At 47.2% G+C, this 16,434-nt stretch overlaps 1 long non-coding RNA gene across 1 annotated transcript; it reads right to left on the bottom strand.

The window, feature by feature from the left end:
* Positions 1-15,389: 15,389 nt before the first annotated feature.
* On the bottom strand, positions 15,390-16,164 carry LOC137843156 (uncharacterized). Its single transcript, XR_011089389.1, has 2 exons — positions 15,993-16,164; positions 15,390-15,624 (listed from the first exon to the last, which is right to left on the bottom strand). It is a non-coding gene; the product is annotated as an uncharacterized lncRNA (long non-coding RNA).
* Positions 16,165-16,434: the final 270 nt, after the last annotated feature.

Below are 16,434 nucleotides of genomic sequence, written 5' to 3'. Positions count from 1 at the left end.
TGCCTCTGTAGGGGTGGGACTCCCTTCCCAGGGCAGGAGGCTGTGGGGGGATTAACAGAAAGTTCATTGCAAGGTACCAGTTGTCCCATGGAGTGGAAAAGTATCAGGTAGTTTTGCAACATTTAAAGAGATGCACCAAGATTACCTTGGGTGGCAGTTAGCACACAGGGGCTGCTGGCCCTCAGGGGCTTGGGGATTTTCCTTCCCCATAGAAGATGCCTGCTGCAAGAAGCACATACCTATTACAAAACAAACTGCCGCTTTAGCTTTTCTAAATCACTCAATCTTGTTTTACTTCAGGATCTGAGGATCAGCCTCTCTTCTAAGCTGATGCTGCCGTATTTTCCCATAAATACTGCAGAGCACCCAGATACCAGGCACTGATGGCCAGGTAGGCTTCTTGGGAACGGCGAATACGATTTACCTGCAAACCTCTGATGCTGGTTTGAGCAGCATCAGCCCTCATCACTGATATTCAGGGAGGACCTGTTGCCATAGCTCATACCTGAGGCAGCTGAATAGAAGCGGAGACCAAAGCGCTGCTGGCTGCACATCGGTGTGCCTGAGCTTTGCCTCGCACAACCTCTGTGCCTGTTCCAGCGGGAGGCCTGTCTGGGCAGTCCTGTGCTTGGACAGATGCCACCCTGGGCTCTCATGGGATTTGGAGCCATGACCGTACAGCAAGTAATTTGATGCAAGTCTTAGAAAAATTTGCCTACCCTGAGTGTCTAGTCACCCACGCAAACCACTAGTGGAGATGTGACTTATAGCAATGCATTTTTACCCCAGTTTGAAACAAGATCAAACAAACTACTGCGCCAGTGTAAGCCGTGTCTCTGCTGGAGCCGGAACTGGAACTTGTGGCCCAAACCCAAGCACAGCCGAGTCCTAGAAAGGCACAGAAAGGAAGTTACAATTTTATCTGGACCTGAAGGATTTATAGCATGACAGCAAGACCTTTCCCTGTGAGGTCCTACTGTAGCTTGTCGCTGATGAGGTCAGCACTTGCCACTCTGATTTTCAGCATAGAACAAAATCATTTTAGGACAAACTAGAAAGACTCAATTTGGGCCAGTCCTGGGAGAAGCCGTGTTCTGAGCTCAGTTGAGAGTTAAAGCTGAAGGCTGGGTGCAGATGAGGGATGCCAAATGGTAGCCTTGTATGGGAGAGCAGCCGATTAGAAAACCTACGATTCAAATGTATTTTCCAAATCTTGAATAAAGTCAAACAGACGAGACTCAAGGCTCCTGCCTGGCCTACCTGCCTCTCCATTTGGGTTCTTGCACTTGCAGGGGCTCAGCAGGCAGGCAGGGGAGGGCTTGCTCCTTGCCTCAGGTCTGCCCTGCCTTTGTGCTCTGGCCGATGGGACTACTTGTGTTCACTACTTCTCCATCTCAGCCATGCTTTGGAAAGAACTGGGGGACCAAAGATAGGGAAGACAACCCAAGCCAAGGAGCCCTCCTTGCATTCAGCTACTTAATCCCAGCACACCAGAGGATACCTAGGGGATCCCAGTGATCTGGGGAGCAGCACTGAACCCCACGTACAGGCAAGGGCCAAACGGGGTAGCACAGGGCCGCCGTGAGCCTTCCCAAGGGAGGTTTTCTATGGCTTTGGACTCTGGATTGTTCTTTTCCTCCACACAAGGAAAATCTGCCCATTGCAGAGCCTCACAAGGGGAACTGGCATTGGGTAGTAGCGTGCAGGCAAGGGCCTCTGGAGACTGCTCCCCCTTGGCCCGAGCATGACATTTGGCTGATGTTGGTACAGAGCCCATCCCTGCAGCATCAGATCCTCTCTCCCTGTGAACTTCCGTGTCCTACAGACCCCAGGCAGCTCCCCTGGGTAGCATGAACCCAAATCAAATTCTGGCCATTTGCTGCCTGAGGTCAAGCCATAAAACGAACAATCCAAAATTGCCCCGAAAGGCAGATGTACTAATTAGAGAAACCTTGGGTGGCAGTTCTGAGTACGATGCTTTTAATAACTGCAGGGATGTTGAGAAGCAAATAAATTATATGATGAAAGTCTACCAGGCTGCAGAACCCAGATATGTAATAAGCAAGACTGGCACCAGGACCGAAATTTTGCCCCCTGGGCTTGGCATTTCGTCTGATTGCCTTTCCAGATGAGAAGGGATCTGGAGCTTCCGGTCCTGCCGACTCCTTGGCAAAAGGTGTTTCTCAACAAGCACCTGGGGAATCATCCTGGGGAGGCTGGGATTAGAGAGCCAGAACTCACTGGCATTCCGGGAAACACAGCCAGGTTTTCACCAGAAAAAGGTGATCAAGGTTTCTCTCATGAGTTTTGCACTTAAGGTGGGCATATGCCATATGGAAACGTCAGATGCGCTTAATACTGCCAAAATTGAGCTGGTTGGATAAAACCTTCAGCTCTATTCGTTGCCAACACACAGCTTCAGGGGTCTGGACTGCTCCTGGTGCTCCGATCTCCCCGCACACACCACAGCGCCAGCCTCACCCACCCAGTGCTATGGTGAATCTGGAGAAGTCTCCCACCGCTGGCACTGACGCGCCTTTCCCTCACAACATGGCACAGTGCAAAAGTCCCCATGAAGGCAGAGACAGAGACTTTGCCTGAAAGCAAAGCCCCCCCCACCTCTGGACTCCGCTTCACCAGCTGTGACCAGCAGCGAATACCACTCCTGCTGACGGTGCGAGGCCGGCTGCAAGCGTTCACCCGGCCCTCGCCCAGCGCTGCCCGAGAAAGGAGGACACCAGCATACCTCTACGAGCTTCCATTCACTCGCAGGCTGCTACATGTCCCAGACAAGCCACACACAGTTATTTTCAGTGGCAATTAAAGGCTAGCTCTCGTTTCAAGGGCTGGACAAAGAAATTGCAGGAAGAGCTGCCCTGACCCAGCAGCCATTATGTCAATGAATACGCAGGATTGAGAGGTGCTGACACTCACCCTGGCTCCAATTCACTTCTAATTCTGCTGGCTTGAAACCCTGCAGGAGTAACATGGGGAGCTTGTAGCCATTGCATGGGGATTTGGGAGCAGCACCTGTTCCAGAAATAATCATCCCAGCAGGAGGAAAGCTCCTCTCTGCTGGTCTCGGACTATTTACATTTTTGACCCTGTCTCAGCATAATAATAGTGCACTTTGTCAATCTTGCACAAAACCTCGCTGGGCTCTGTGGCTGGTTTGTCCTAACTCCTCTGTGGCTCTATTATGATTTTTCAAAGACCTCCCATAAGGGTTAAATGACCTCACATTAGTGCTAATTTGGGACTAAATTTCCTATTCAGCACATAACAAAGCGATTGTTGTTTACCCAAGCCCCATAAAGTGACAGGGACCACACACAACCTACCTGCCCCTGACAAAAGCCCACCTCGGCCCCTCTGCGTGTTGCCATCTCGCAGGGGGCACACAGGAGGATGGAATGGGAGCGGCTGTTGGAAAATCGCCCCCCGGCCTGTGCCCAGAGCACAACAGGTAGAATTAAGCACCGACAGAGGAACCTGAAGCAGCTCAGCTGTCATCCCCAGCACGACTGCAGTGGCAAGAGACAGCGGCCACCCCTCCCGCTCCCCTGCGTGGCCTAATTGCAACCTGCTGAGTCACAGAGCCATGGAACTTGGCTGCTTCATTCCTTGGCTGCTTTCCTTCTCCACAGGCTCCTTGTGAAGTGAAGTTAACTCATATTAATTTGATGCCAATAAGTGACCCTGCACAGCTAATAAATTAAATGTCTTGTTGACGCTGCTTCTGGGAAAGGAAAGGCTCAGTGGAATGAGAGTGGGGTGCGGGCTGGCTGCACGGCCCGTCGCCACAAAGCGCTCATCCCGTCCCATCACCTCTCCATAGTTAATGGCAGCGCAAAGTAGGGCAGGCTGAACATAAGCACAAACCGTGACTGATGTTCTCAAGCACAGAGCTAGACAGCAAATTGGTGTCATGGAGTGGGATGGCCGATTTTGCCCTGCTGTGGGGCAGCAAGACCAGACACCCTGCCAGCGCTCTCTTGGTGCATCATCCCGCCTCAACAGCACAGGATGGCTGCTGTTTAGCCATATACTCACCCTCTTACCGTTGCAATTAAATAAGGTCAAAAAAAAAAAAAAAGAACACAAACATGTTATTGGCTGAGTGAGTAAACATTTCAGACTCTTTTGCAATCATTAATGATAGTACAAGGGGTGTGTGAACTTCCTGCACACTGTACTACAGTTCATTCTGAATTCACCGATGCAATTAGGGTGTCTTTTAAGCAAGAGCTGAAATTCGCCTAGATTGATTTAACGAGTATAATTTCCTCCTCGGAACTGCTGGAAATTAATCATCACTTCTCCAAGCTCCATCTGGAATTCACTCCGTCAGCATAACACACAGCTATAGTGGTGGCATCCAAAGCGAAACGCATGCTGACTACCTGCTTGTTGACTTTGCTCAAGTATTTCCTATACATAGAATGGGAAATATCTCAAACATGCAGCAAAGACAACTATCCCAGCATGGCGCGTGCTGATTTTTTTCTCTAGTGAAAACCATCACATAGACAGCAAACCCAATTCTCTTCTTGCTCTTGCTAGTTTGTATTGAGGCAACTGTTCCAGCTTAATTGGATTGACTCTAATTTGCAGTAAGTGAAAGTGACAGAAGAAATTGATGGAATATTTTAAAAATAAATACCCTTAACAAGTTATATTTGTAAGAAGCTGCATTCACACAGAAAAATGTCCATTTGTGCATACAAATCAGGTAACTAGCCACCTGATTCCCCCTTTTCATGGTTACCTGCGCAATATGGGTGTCCAGGTGTAGGATTTGGGCAGCTCAGGGAGAAGTGAATGCTGCTGAGGATGCACAGGACAGAATTATCTGGACTCCTATAATTCTCTTCTTTCCTGCCCATCTCAAGCTCAGTGAAAATCTACAGATGGAGTCAGACAGAGGAAAGCAAGGGATAGGGAATTTCACAGTACATAGAGACACCGCTTAAGTGAGTAGCAGCTAAAAGATCAGAATGCTCCAGAAAGAAAACTGTTTTGTTTATTAAAACAATTAATATAGCTTAAAAGGAAGAACAGTGAAGTAGGTGTGAATGAACTGCCCTTCTCAAAACTGAGGTGTGGCTGCTCCGGAGGTTTTCCCAGCATTTTGGTGTCTTTTGATGTAAACCACAGAAACTAAAGTATATGAATTAAAATCAGACCTCCTTAAAATTCACTAGTTCCAGGATTATTCTCGGGAGCTGACCCATCCCTAGACTACCCCACAGGTGTACAGTCACAAAGGAACTCACATGAAAGTTTGAACAAGTCTTTGTTGACTTCTTCCAGCCAGTGTTGACCTATTTCTAGCTATCAGAAGTTTTCAACATTTTTTGACAAGAATCTCTACAAATTTCCCATTATTCTGTATATTAAATACAGAGTTCAAACCAACCAACAGCTTCCTTTTCTCAGTCACCATCTGCAGGCTCACCAGAAGTTATACAAGTCTCCTAGGAGTCTGTGGCTAAAACGAAATGATTCCTGTCCCTTTAATTGCTTCCCCAGCACATATCGTACCCTTCACTCAGCTTCTTAGGAAAAGCCAGGATTTACACCAACGTGTTTTTGCTCCAGCAAGTTAGTTCTGCCACAGAAAGCTGCATATTGGAAGTACTCTACAGGGACCATCTAATTAAAGCTAACAGCATCCCTGGGAGATGTATAAACCCAGATGATTATATCTATCGATAGCTGGGGAAAACAGAATGAAAGGTGAAGCATCTTGCCCAAGAGTACAGCGTGAGAGTGCAGCAGAGCCAAGATAACAAGCACTATTGGTTCCTGCCACACTGTTTGCAGATTCTGGTTGGGACTAGGAAAAAAATAGCTCCTAAAATCTTCCTCATGCTAAGTTTCTGCCCCTCTTTGGAGCGAGGGCGGATGGAAATTAAATGAAAATATCTGTTCTTAGAAGACTTCCATCCAGTTTTGCAAATAAACAGATGAGCAGCCACACAGTGAGGGGAAAAAGATAACTAGTTGGGCACCGGGATGCAGGAAGGTGTAAAATAAATAAATAAATAAATAAATAAATAAATAAAAACACACTTCAAGGATGGCAAAATGGATGTGTAGAGATGGAATTATGGACAATCCTAATAGGAGAAAGGAGGGTTTGAACTTCCTGTGAAAAAGAAAAACCACAAACAAGCCTGGGAGATTCTCAGAGCCATGGGGAAAGGAGAGGCGGGGTAAAACTGCACAAAGCAGGAAACTGCCACAGAAAACTTTGAGCTTTAAAAGTCTTCTCTTTTATCTAGAGAGCTTTGGGGTAAGAATGGAGCAAGAGGGAGTAATAAGCATAGGTGCTAATTGCACAGAGCATCTCCATGGAGCTTTAGATTAAAGACTCCAGCACCTCAGGGGGTGAAGGAATCTGTTGATCTTGGAGACAGTATGTGGGGCAGGCAGCTGCACCCTTTGTTACTAACCTGCCTCCCTTCCCCATCTGATCATGTAAATGCGAGCTACAAATGCTGGAGTTTACAGCATGCAACATCTGAGTTGGGATCTCTGAAGAGACAGGGATGGATTTATTTACATGTTCCGAGTTATCTCTGCAAACCATCTAACAGGGGCCCCTTCACATTTGTAGCATCCTGATGAAAGTAAAAACATTGTACCCAAGTACTTCTGTTTGTGCTTCTGGCACTAAAGACAGAAAGGACGGGCTGTCTGCCTGCTGTACACCCCCTTAGCACTAGGATTTGTTATAGTCTGCTCCTATGAAGCCTGGTGCGTCTCTGGCAATGAATACGTGCGTTTTTCAGAGGAAAACCAGGCTCAGATTCACTCCGACTCACCCGGTGTGTGTCAGTGCAGCCTCAGATCTCCCCCAGGTGCCAGCCCAGCACGGCTGTGACCTGGCCTCTGCAGCGAGGCTGCGCTACACCAGGCAGGGGGCTGGGTGCCAGGCAAGGGCTCCCCACGTCCCCGCCACCTCAGGGAGAAGGACTTCTTCCCCTGCCAGGCAGGGGGGAATGAAGCCGGTGCCCGGCAGCCAGGATCAGCACAGCATCAGCCAGAGCCCGGAGGAAGGCAGATGGAGGACAGCCACCCCTCTGCCAGCAGCAAAGAGGGAAACGACAAGAAACAAAGCCTCGTGTGCTGCAGGGGCAGAAGTGCTTCACCTTCACAAGATTGTCAAAATTGTCACCTTCACAAGATCCATCTTCACATGATTGTCTTAATGTTTCATGGCTATTTGCTGTTTGCTTTCATATAGACACAGAGTCGGCAAACCTTTTATTTTGGAAAAATCCATTTCATCTGAAAAAAAAAAAAATATATCATTCTTGCTAACTGAAAAAATAAAATCTGGAACCACAGAACAAATAAAACTAATTGAGCCCCAGCATTTCTGCAGTGCACTTCCTGACTTTTGGATGTGTAAGGCTCATTTAAAGACCAACAACGACAGGTGGAGATACAGTCAAATTTCCTTGGCAAGTGCTGTGGACAGAGCGTTCAGGGAGCTCTCAGCAGGGCTGCACGGCTCATGGTGGGCACTGCAAAAGCCGCACCCTTGGCCAGCAGAGCCATGGGGATGGGCAAAGCAAGCAGCTCCTGCACTGCCCCAAAGCCGTGACTCCTCCTGTTCCTGTGCGTCTCTTCTCGGACCTGGTAGTGCTAAGGCCAGCCCCAGGCAGCGAGCTCCATCCTACGAGGCACTGAGCACCCTCGGCCAGAGACTGTGGGAAACAGCGGGCTCTGCGTAAAATTACAGGGCAGCACATGGCGGGCTCCTAAAGGAAATAGCTGCGTCCAGCGCATTGCAGAGCAGAGGAATTTGCAGCCGCAGGAAGACAACTGAGACAAACAACGCTGACTGGGTTTCATACTGGGGCTGGAAAATTTTATGACTGCAAATAACACTGGCAGTCATATAAGCCAAAAGAAAAAAAAAAATAGGGGTAATGAAACCTCCTGCTTTAGGGCATGTGCTGGTGGCCTCTAGGGACAACAGAGGAATTTTTCTTCCCATGCACAGCATTGCTCAAGTAGCTGGGTGCATTCTGTAGGGGTTTCACCATCCGTGGAAATACCACGCATTGGCTGCTGATGGTAAAAAAAGATACTGCACTGGACAGGTCACTGGCTTGATTTGGTAAGGATACAGAACGCATAAGCAGGCAACAGCATTATAATGAAATAAAAAGGACATCAGAGGTGAGTCCAGCTCTGGGACCCTAAAGAATCAACAGGGATGCTTTCCAAGGACCAGAGAGAGACAGATCAGACACAGAAAAAAGGAAAGGGGTATGCCAAACCACTGTGTTTTGGCTCTGAGCTGCAGCAGACTATCCAGTGCCATTATACAGGCAAGTGTAATAATACTTCAGTGGAAGTGATTTTAAAATTTCCACATTTGCTGGCTAAAGACTGGGCAGCAAAATCTGTGGTTCTTTCTGGGTTCCCCTTCCCCCTGAACACTGCCAATCTGTCCATGCAGAAGGAAGTTTGCTGGAATGTTCCAAAACGTAGTTATCTCTAGTGGGCAAAACTGTCTCCTAATTGTCAGTCTACTTTGACTCAGGACCACTTTAAATTCACCGATTACAATTTCAATATTGTGCTCTCTCTGAAACAGTTCTCGTTGTCCTAGTGTTTGGACACGCAAGCACACACACAAGTGCACACACACACACGTGCTTTCTGAGGATGCCTCCCATTGCACAGCGGGAGAACGATGGGCTGCACAGTCCTGAAGTGGTACAAAGCTGAGCTTCCCGGGAATCTTATTCCCAGACCTAAATTTGTTTGATGCCACTTTGCAATCTCACTCCCAGCACCCCCGTAACGAGTAGCCTGCAAACCCAGACTACAGGACCCCGGGTCTAGCAAATGGGCACCACAGCATCCCGAGCCCCGTAACACTGCCAGCAGCACTGAGGGCACTGAGATACAGAGGCGTTAGGTGGTTTTATGGCCAAAGCCTGGCAGATTTCCCCCCGGGGCCCCCAGCTGTTTGCTCTGCTGGTCATCATTCCTGTCAGGCTAGTTCAGTGCCTATTCCTTTACTCTTAGTGGATTAAGGGGCGGTTGAGCAGTTATTTTCTCCTGCTTTGTTGCTTGGAGATGGGCCTGCAGAGGGGAATGAGTTACCTCAGATAAATATATTAAAATGTCACTCTGGAAATTACCTGGAAACCCCAGTCTCTCCAGGAAAACAGTATGAATGGCAAAAGAAAGTGCCGCTGAAGGCATCTACCATCATTCACGTGTATAGATCAGCATGGATATTATTTTTCTTCCCAGTAATTAATTTCAGTGTATTATTAATTGTAATAACTAGCAATTTCTAATGAATACCCTGGGCCTCATTGAAATCCGGGCACTTAGCTGTCACAATTAAAGTAACTGTAGTATTCCCTGATCAGCGGGCTCAGGCCTTGAGTAAAACTGCACCCAGAGCGCTTACAGCCCAGAGGGAGTGAGGTGCCTGCAGTGTTAACCCAGCACGTTAACGGGGGCTCTGCTGCAGTTTCCTACAGGATTTTGAGGAAAACTCCTTTCCTCCATCTCGTCCGTGACACCAGTCCTGAACTGCAAGTTTACTTGGAGGTTAGCCTGTTAAAAATACAGGGATGGTTCAGATATTTAGATAATTGGATCCACAACATGGTATCTGCTGAGAGAAAAAAAAAAAAAAAAAAAAAAGCCAACATCTCAGCATTGCTAAACATTGCTAAAATGTCTCCCAAAAAAGACCCAAGTCAGCTTCTAGGTGAGTTAAAGTCAGCACATGCCCTTGGCATATCGGGCAACAATTACACCAGCTGAGAGCTTAATACAGACGCACACAGTGACAGCAACATGAATGTTTGTCATTTCCTCTGCACAACTACACCAATTAGAAACAAAGCACTGGATTGCTACATGTGCCATTAACCTTATACTTCTCACATTACAAGCACATTATAATCAAATATAAAAACACACGTATTGATTACAGCATGGATATCTTAGTCACTGTCCTGAACAAAATAAAATCTGAAAAAAAAATATAATCAAAGAAAAACGTTTTTCAAATGAGAAGCAAAAATCCCACACGGACATAATCCTGACACATCCTGCTGCATCTGTACTCTCTTGGATGGGGACTGCCCTCTGTTCTCAGCTGGTCCAGCACTTAGCCCAGGAGGTCCTGGGATCACACACACTACTACAATAGCAATTAAGTTTCCCATTAAGATACACATACCTTATTATCAAGAGATAATAGTCACCATTACTAGCAAAACACTCAAGGGCAAGTCAGTAAATTATAAATTGTTTTATTTGATTTTACCATTTCCTTAAAAGAACATATTTTGAGAAGGATATCAAGGCTGTAAGAGCCAAAACAGTTAAAAAGATGAGTAATTTTCAAGTCAGAGTTCAGGACATGATGTGACACTGAAGTACCCTTCTCTACGTAGCAGAAATCCTGACACGAAGTGAAGAGCAGAACTGCCAATTTCAAGATTTCCCAGCATGTTTAACCAAGGCAGGATTTGCAGCAAGAGGCATTATTCAGTACGGCTCCTGCTGAGGGCAGTGGAACCAGGATTTCACAGTGTGCTTAAGCAAGGCAAGATTTGTAGTGAAAGGTGTTATCTTTAGTAAACCAGCTGCTGCAGCTGAAAAAAAACAAAGATGCTTTTGGGAGCAATATCCTCAAGCACACCTCTAGACATGATTCAGAAACAACAAATTTCAAGCTACAACCTGGCCAAAAACTCTGTCTTTAAGTTTAACTAGATCATTCTCATCAATTAGAAAAACTGAGAGAAAAAACGGTTAATATTTGTAGCAAGTTTTTGCTTGTTGGCACAAGTTCCCATGATGCTAATAAGGCTGATGGACTTCCAGGCTCAAATGACTTCAGATTCGGTTGGCTCAGGGTATGGACAGAGGTTCAGGATGGCTCGCGCCCATCCCCATAAATACAGCCCAAGCCATGGGCACTTATTTACTTAGTCATTTCCTTGCTGTGACATGATCACAATTTACAGATCATGTAAGGAGGTGTAATGTTATCACCCAGCAATGTTTTTTCAATGAAAATTTTTGGTTCTGGACTATGACCCAACTAAATGGTTTAGAACAACAGGTGAATCTCAGGATCTTGCTGTCGTAACCTTCCTCCTCCCCACGGAGTCTCCTCCCCTTTGTTTACTGCAATTCCTTCTTGTAGTGGTTGCACTTGGGCTGAGAGATCCCGCCAGCCAGCCTTTGTTCAGACTGCGACGCACAAACAGCCATTTGCATGCAGTGGGAGCCTGGCCTGACCCAGGCCTCACTCAGAGCGGTGGGACCAGGACTACACACATTTACATACATGTAAATTCTGCCATTTGCTGTGCAAAAATATCCTGTCTCTGAGATACGGGAAAATATAGTTCTGAGTCAGAACTGATGCTATCTTTCCAGTCAAGATTAGAGTCTAAATTGTGCAATCCCGTTTAGCTCACAGTATCAGTTGCTATGCAAAAGACGGTGTTTCATACAGAGGTGTGGTCTTCCAAGCATTGCAACAAACACAGACCGCAGCTGGCTTGCCATTTAGATCCAATACAGTTGGAAAGCACGGCCATTCAGGTCTGATCCTAAAAGACGCTGATTATTCCTCATAAATCGTCGACTGACCTTATGTCATGGTGAAATTAATGGGATTAAAAGGTTTTGAATGCCTGCGAAGAATCTAAAGAAAGGAGATAAAAAAAAAAAAAAAAAAAAGAAAAGAAAAGCCTTCTTTCCCACAGGAAACTTCCATCACTGTTGTATTTTCCCTAAGGACGTTTCTGTAGCTGTCACTAAAAATTACTGCTGTCAGCCGTAATGCATCAGCACAAACCGGAGGGCTGGGCTTTGGTGGTCTGAAAGGCTATGCACAGCGCAGTTGTTTTTAACCACCACCTCACCTTAGCTCCAGTGAACATATTTATTATGCAATAAATCCAATTTTGTCTGGAGCAAAAATGACGTTGGGCAGAAAAATTGTGTGTTGTTTTCACAAGTGCATGCCTGATGCCTAGTCAGGGCTGAGAGAGACATTTCACTCGCGTAATGCGAGCAGCTGCTGAAGCAGAGGTGAGGGAACTGCATCAAAGGTACGTGATAGGGAAGCAAGTGTAGATGAATGCCAAAACCCTTTGAAGCCCTGAAATAGCAAAACTGTCTCCCATCAGAGCCCCAAAACAAAGGCCTTACAAGTTCAGTAGCAAAAGAAACAAGCCTAAAACAGATTCCCTCTATAGAATGAAATAACCCCCTAGAAAACTACACTACCAATAAAAAGCTATCGAAAATGTCTACTGGGAACAGTTTCTCCCTGCAGATAACTTGTCCCTCCTGCTCTTAATGAATTCACTTGCAATTTTGACATGCTTTTATTACAGTGGCACTCAACACCCTATAATCCCGGCATGCTAGGTGCTGTTCAGAGATGGTCTTTGTCCCAGGGAACATGACGTAGCTCTTAAAAAGGCTGTGATAGAGGCTGCTAATTATTCATTGTTTGCACAGGGAATAAAAAAGGTTTATATGGAACTAACGTAGGGTAAGTGTAAGTATCATTAGCTGTAATTATAGTAACTGCCTCTATGATCCTCCTCTGTTATATTTGAGGCAGACTTCATTTCATAACTACAGGTTTGTCTGCTAAAAATCCTCTTTCACAACAGGCAGCTCATTGCAAGCTGCTTTCATGAATCCTGCTGCTCCGGTGGAGCTGTCATGCAGCACCGAGTGGTTGTCTTCAGGCAGAGACCAGAGGAAAGCCATAGCACAGCTGGGTGCTATGCTCCTTCCCAAAGGCGCCCACCAAGGTCTTTGCACAGAGAGGTCTGAGAGCAGAAACCTGTGGGTTGTCAAATCATCGCAGGGACAGCACAGTGGAAAGCCCTGGCTCCTACTTTTAATGCAGGCAAAATTCCATCTCACTTCGAACTAGCATTCAGTGGGGGCCAGAGGTGGGCAAAAGGTCTCCTGCCCCAGCAGTTCCTGGGGTAAGGGCGGAATTAAATGGGATGCAGAGGGCATGGGCTGCTGGCAGGCACCGGGCTCTCCTGCAGCTCAAGAAGCACCTGAGCTCATGGGGAGCATCACCACTACCCATGGTAGTGGTTTCCTCTCCGTGCCTAAAGAAAGCCAGGAGAACCACGGCTGAAGCAAATTTTGATCCCCGTTGAGAAAACGCAGTGGTGAGAGCGCTCTGCTCAGCTGTGCTCGCTGCCGAACCCACGCAGCGCTCGGGGCGGGTCTGTTTGTTTGGGCCACAGGAACAGCAAACAGGAGAGGAGCGACCGCGGCCGCATCCTCATCACGCCCACGCGCCCATGAGTGGCCTTCTTTCTGGCTAATGAAGTGAGGATTAATTAGAGGAGGTAATGGGCTTCCACGGACAGCATTGTCAAGTGCTGCTTACTGCTGTTTGTTGATGCAGGCAGGCATTTTGTAATCCCTCACATTGTTTAGCAGTGACTACAGGAAACAGGCAGAAAAGACACTCAGCTTTCCTGAGTTCAAGGCCCTTATACAGATCCTTTAGGAGTTACAGTTGATGCTGCATAGCACTGAGCAATACAAACGTACCATTGATCCTTGGATAATTTGACAATAACTTGACAAAAGACAAAGTTACTCTCCTGGAGCTGAAATAACTCTCACCTCCCTGGCTAACCCACCTGGATTGAGGACGCACTCCCCAGTCTTGTAACTCAGAACAAACATGAGGAGGATTAAACTGCCCCACTTCTGTGTTTGGGCTAAGCAGAACTCAGGGCAGGGATCTAATGTTGTCTTTGTGTGTAGAAACACAACACAAAAATAACTGAAACACTGAGTCCTGTTTTTTCCCCTTAGGTCCTTTCAAGAAGGGTTAGCAATTCACCCACCTACTGCAGATGTGGGGCCCCTTTAAAAGCTCCCCCAGGACCGCATTTGCTGCCCAGCAGGAAAGATGACGCATTAGATTTCATTTCATTTTCCCAAGACGTGACATTTTTGTTGGCTCATGTAAGGGGAAAGTATCTCATGCCTTGCTAAAGATCTTCGCATGCATGAGCACACCTCAGGGCAAAGCCCGAGCCGTTCCCAACAGATGCTGTGAGAGGGTGGGAGACGAGGCAGACAAAGAGTCACTTCTCCCCGCTGTAAAGAACCTGCTTGGAGGAGGCGTGCTGGGAAGGAGGGTCTCTGTGCCGTGAGCCAGACCCGTGGTGGCTACTGGCAGCCAGGCAAGAGGCGTTTGGACCTCCTGGGGGAGGTGGGCACGGCGCAGCTTGGGCTCCCCGGGCTGCGGTGCTGCACCACAGGCTGGTTTCCACCATCACTTTCACTCCTGTATCAGCGATGTCAGCAGAGGTGAGAGCTCCACCCCACCTCTTCTGGTGCACATCCCACCCAAGCTGGCTGTAATCATAGGAAACAAGAGGGAAGAGGGAAAGCAAGCTGTGCTCAGGGACACCTCTTGCTCAGAGCCATGAGAGCTCCATGAGGAGAATGCAGCTCAGACAAACCTGAGGCTGATGCCTTTCTGCTAGACCGTGCTGCCTCCTGCTCAGTCATCAGGATTCACAGCATAAACAGCTTTGTTTCTTCTCTCTCAGCACACTTCCTTGGCTCTGTCACAACCATACTGAGACATCTGTGGACTGAAGTTAGTGCCTGTACAGGTTTCCCTCAAGCCTGGTCATAAAGGTTACGTGTCACCACACCTGCCTCACCTGATAGTTGAACACTAGACACAGCCTGCACCATCCTGCAAAGAGGACTCTGTGTAAGAAACGTGTATTTTTAATGCAAACACATTCTTAGGGGCACAAAGGCTCCTGGTGAAGACACTTCCTCATTGCTGGGTACACGCGCCCAGCTGCCATTAGTACTGAAGAGAAATAGCAAGCCTGGGAAGAGCCATCCTCTAGGGTGGAGGCTCATCCTTGCAGCAGGCCACCAGAGGAGATTTTAGGCTAATTCTCAAGGATTAAGAGCTCTTGTTTCAAATCACTAGCACTGGATGTTTCCAGTTCAGCTGCAAACTCATAAAATCACTTCAGAAAGTGAAACCAGGGAACATGAGTACCACAAGAACCAGAAACACGTGCAAGTCCCACCTCAGCCTTGGCAATGCTGAGGCTCTCAGTTAACTGAACTCTTGAGCAATTTTTTTTTATTTTTTTTGTCTCTGACCATTCCCAGATTGGTTTCTTACAACACGAAAGCCAACTGACTGACTTTCTTTCAACTTATCTGATAGAGTTAAAAGAAAACTCCCCGGCGATGCCACTGCATCACAAGACAGGCTTTGATCATCCAAAGCTGCCAACGCACCTCAAAGTGTGCTAAACATATGCGACTCGGCTGACTACATCTGTCTGTTTCTATCAAGTGTAAATGCAAGCAAGCCACCTGCTCCTCAGGCCACTGCAAGGGAGAAATGGCCTGGGTTTGGGGTTCCTGGTTTCTCCATGAGGTTTGTCACAGAGGAACGCAGGAGCTCTTTGTGTTGAGCATGTCACACAGCTGGGGTAAGCAAAGGCCAGGTGGAAGTGCGTTTCTGAGCAAGTTTTCAGCAGGAACTGACCTTTCCAATGTGGTTCTGAATGGAGAAACCTGCCAGCAACAAGAAAGTAAGAACCTTCAACAGCTCCCTCAGGATTTGGGTGCTTGTCTCAGCTCAGAGGAGGTTCAGCTCCTCAGACCGCAGGTGCTACCAGTCCATGCTGGTGATCTGGGCTGTGCCATATCAGGGATGTGCCCCTCCACCCCCTGCATACATCTCTCTGCATGCAAAGATCCTCCCAGATGAAAATGGCTCTAACTCTGCTCAGCTCAAAAATCAGAGCACAGATTTTGGGCTCAGCTTTTAAAGATTATGATTAGGAAAGGAAATACAGACAAGTGCTGGAGTAGGGACACACTGCTGATGAAATGCTAGGATACTTCTACACAAGCTACGTGGAGAGATTACAGAAATTTACTTTTCAGTAAAAAAGTGACCCATTTCCAGTAGTCTTTTGTTTCCTGCTGGTGGTTCAGGACTCTTCCCAGATCTTGTTTGGCACACAAGACACCACAGCCACCTCATCCCCTGCCCGCTGGGCATGTGATTCTGGCTTTGTAGGTTATCTGGGGTGGGGTGGGGAGGAAGCAGGGGAAAGGAATGACGGGGCACAGCGCAGATGATTCTCATTAATTTTGGAAGGAGTTATAAAAAGTAAGCATTAAAGTGTATCCTAAATACAAGGATTCAGCTGATTGAGAACTCATCTGCTTCTATCTCTTGGGTAATCGTGAATGCAGTTCTGCTGTGTCACTTCAAAGGCTCAGCACAGCTGGGAGGGTTTTCATCAAAGCTTCTGCATGTCTGGGGGAGGTTTTCCCCCCCATGAATATACATCACTGGAGGCTCATTTTCCCAGC

Source organism: Anas acuta, chromosome 21 (assembly GCF_963932015.1).
Source record: "Anas acuta chromosome 21, bAnaAcu1.1, whole genome shotgun sequence".
Lineage (NCBI taxonomy): Eukaryota > Metazoa > Chordata > Aves > Anseriformes > Anatidae > Anas > Anas acuta.
The sequence above is the reverse complement of the archived record's forward strand: the minus strand, read 5'-3'. Positions and strand labels throughout refer to the sequence as shown.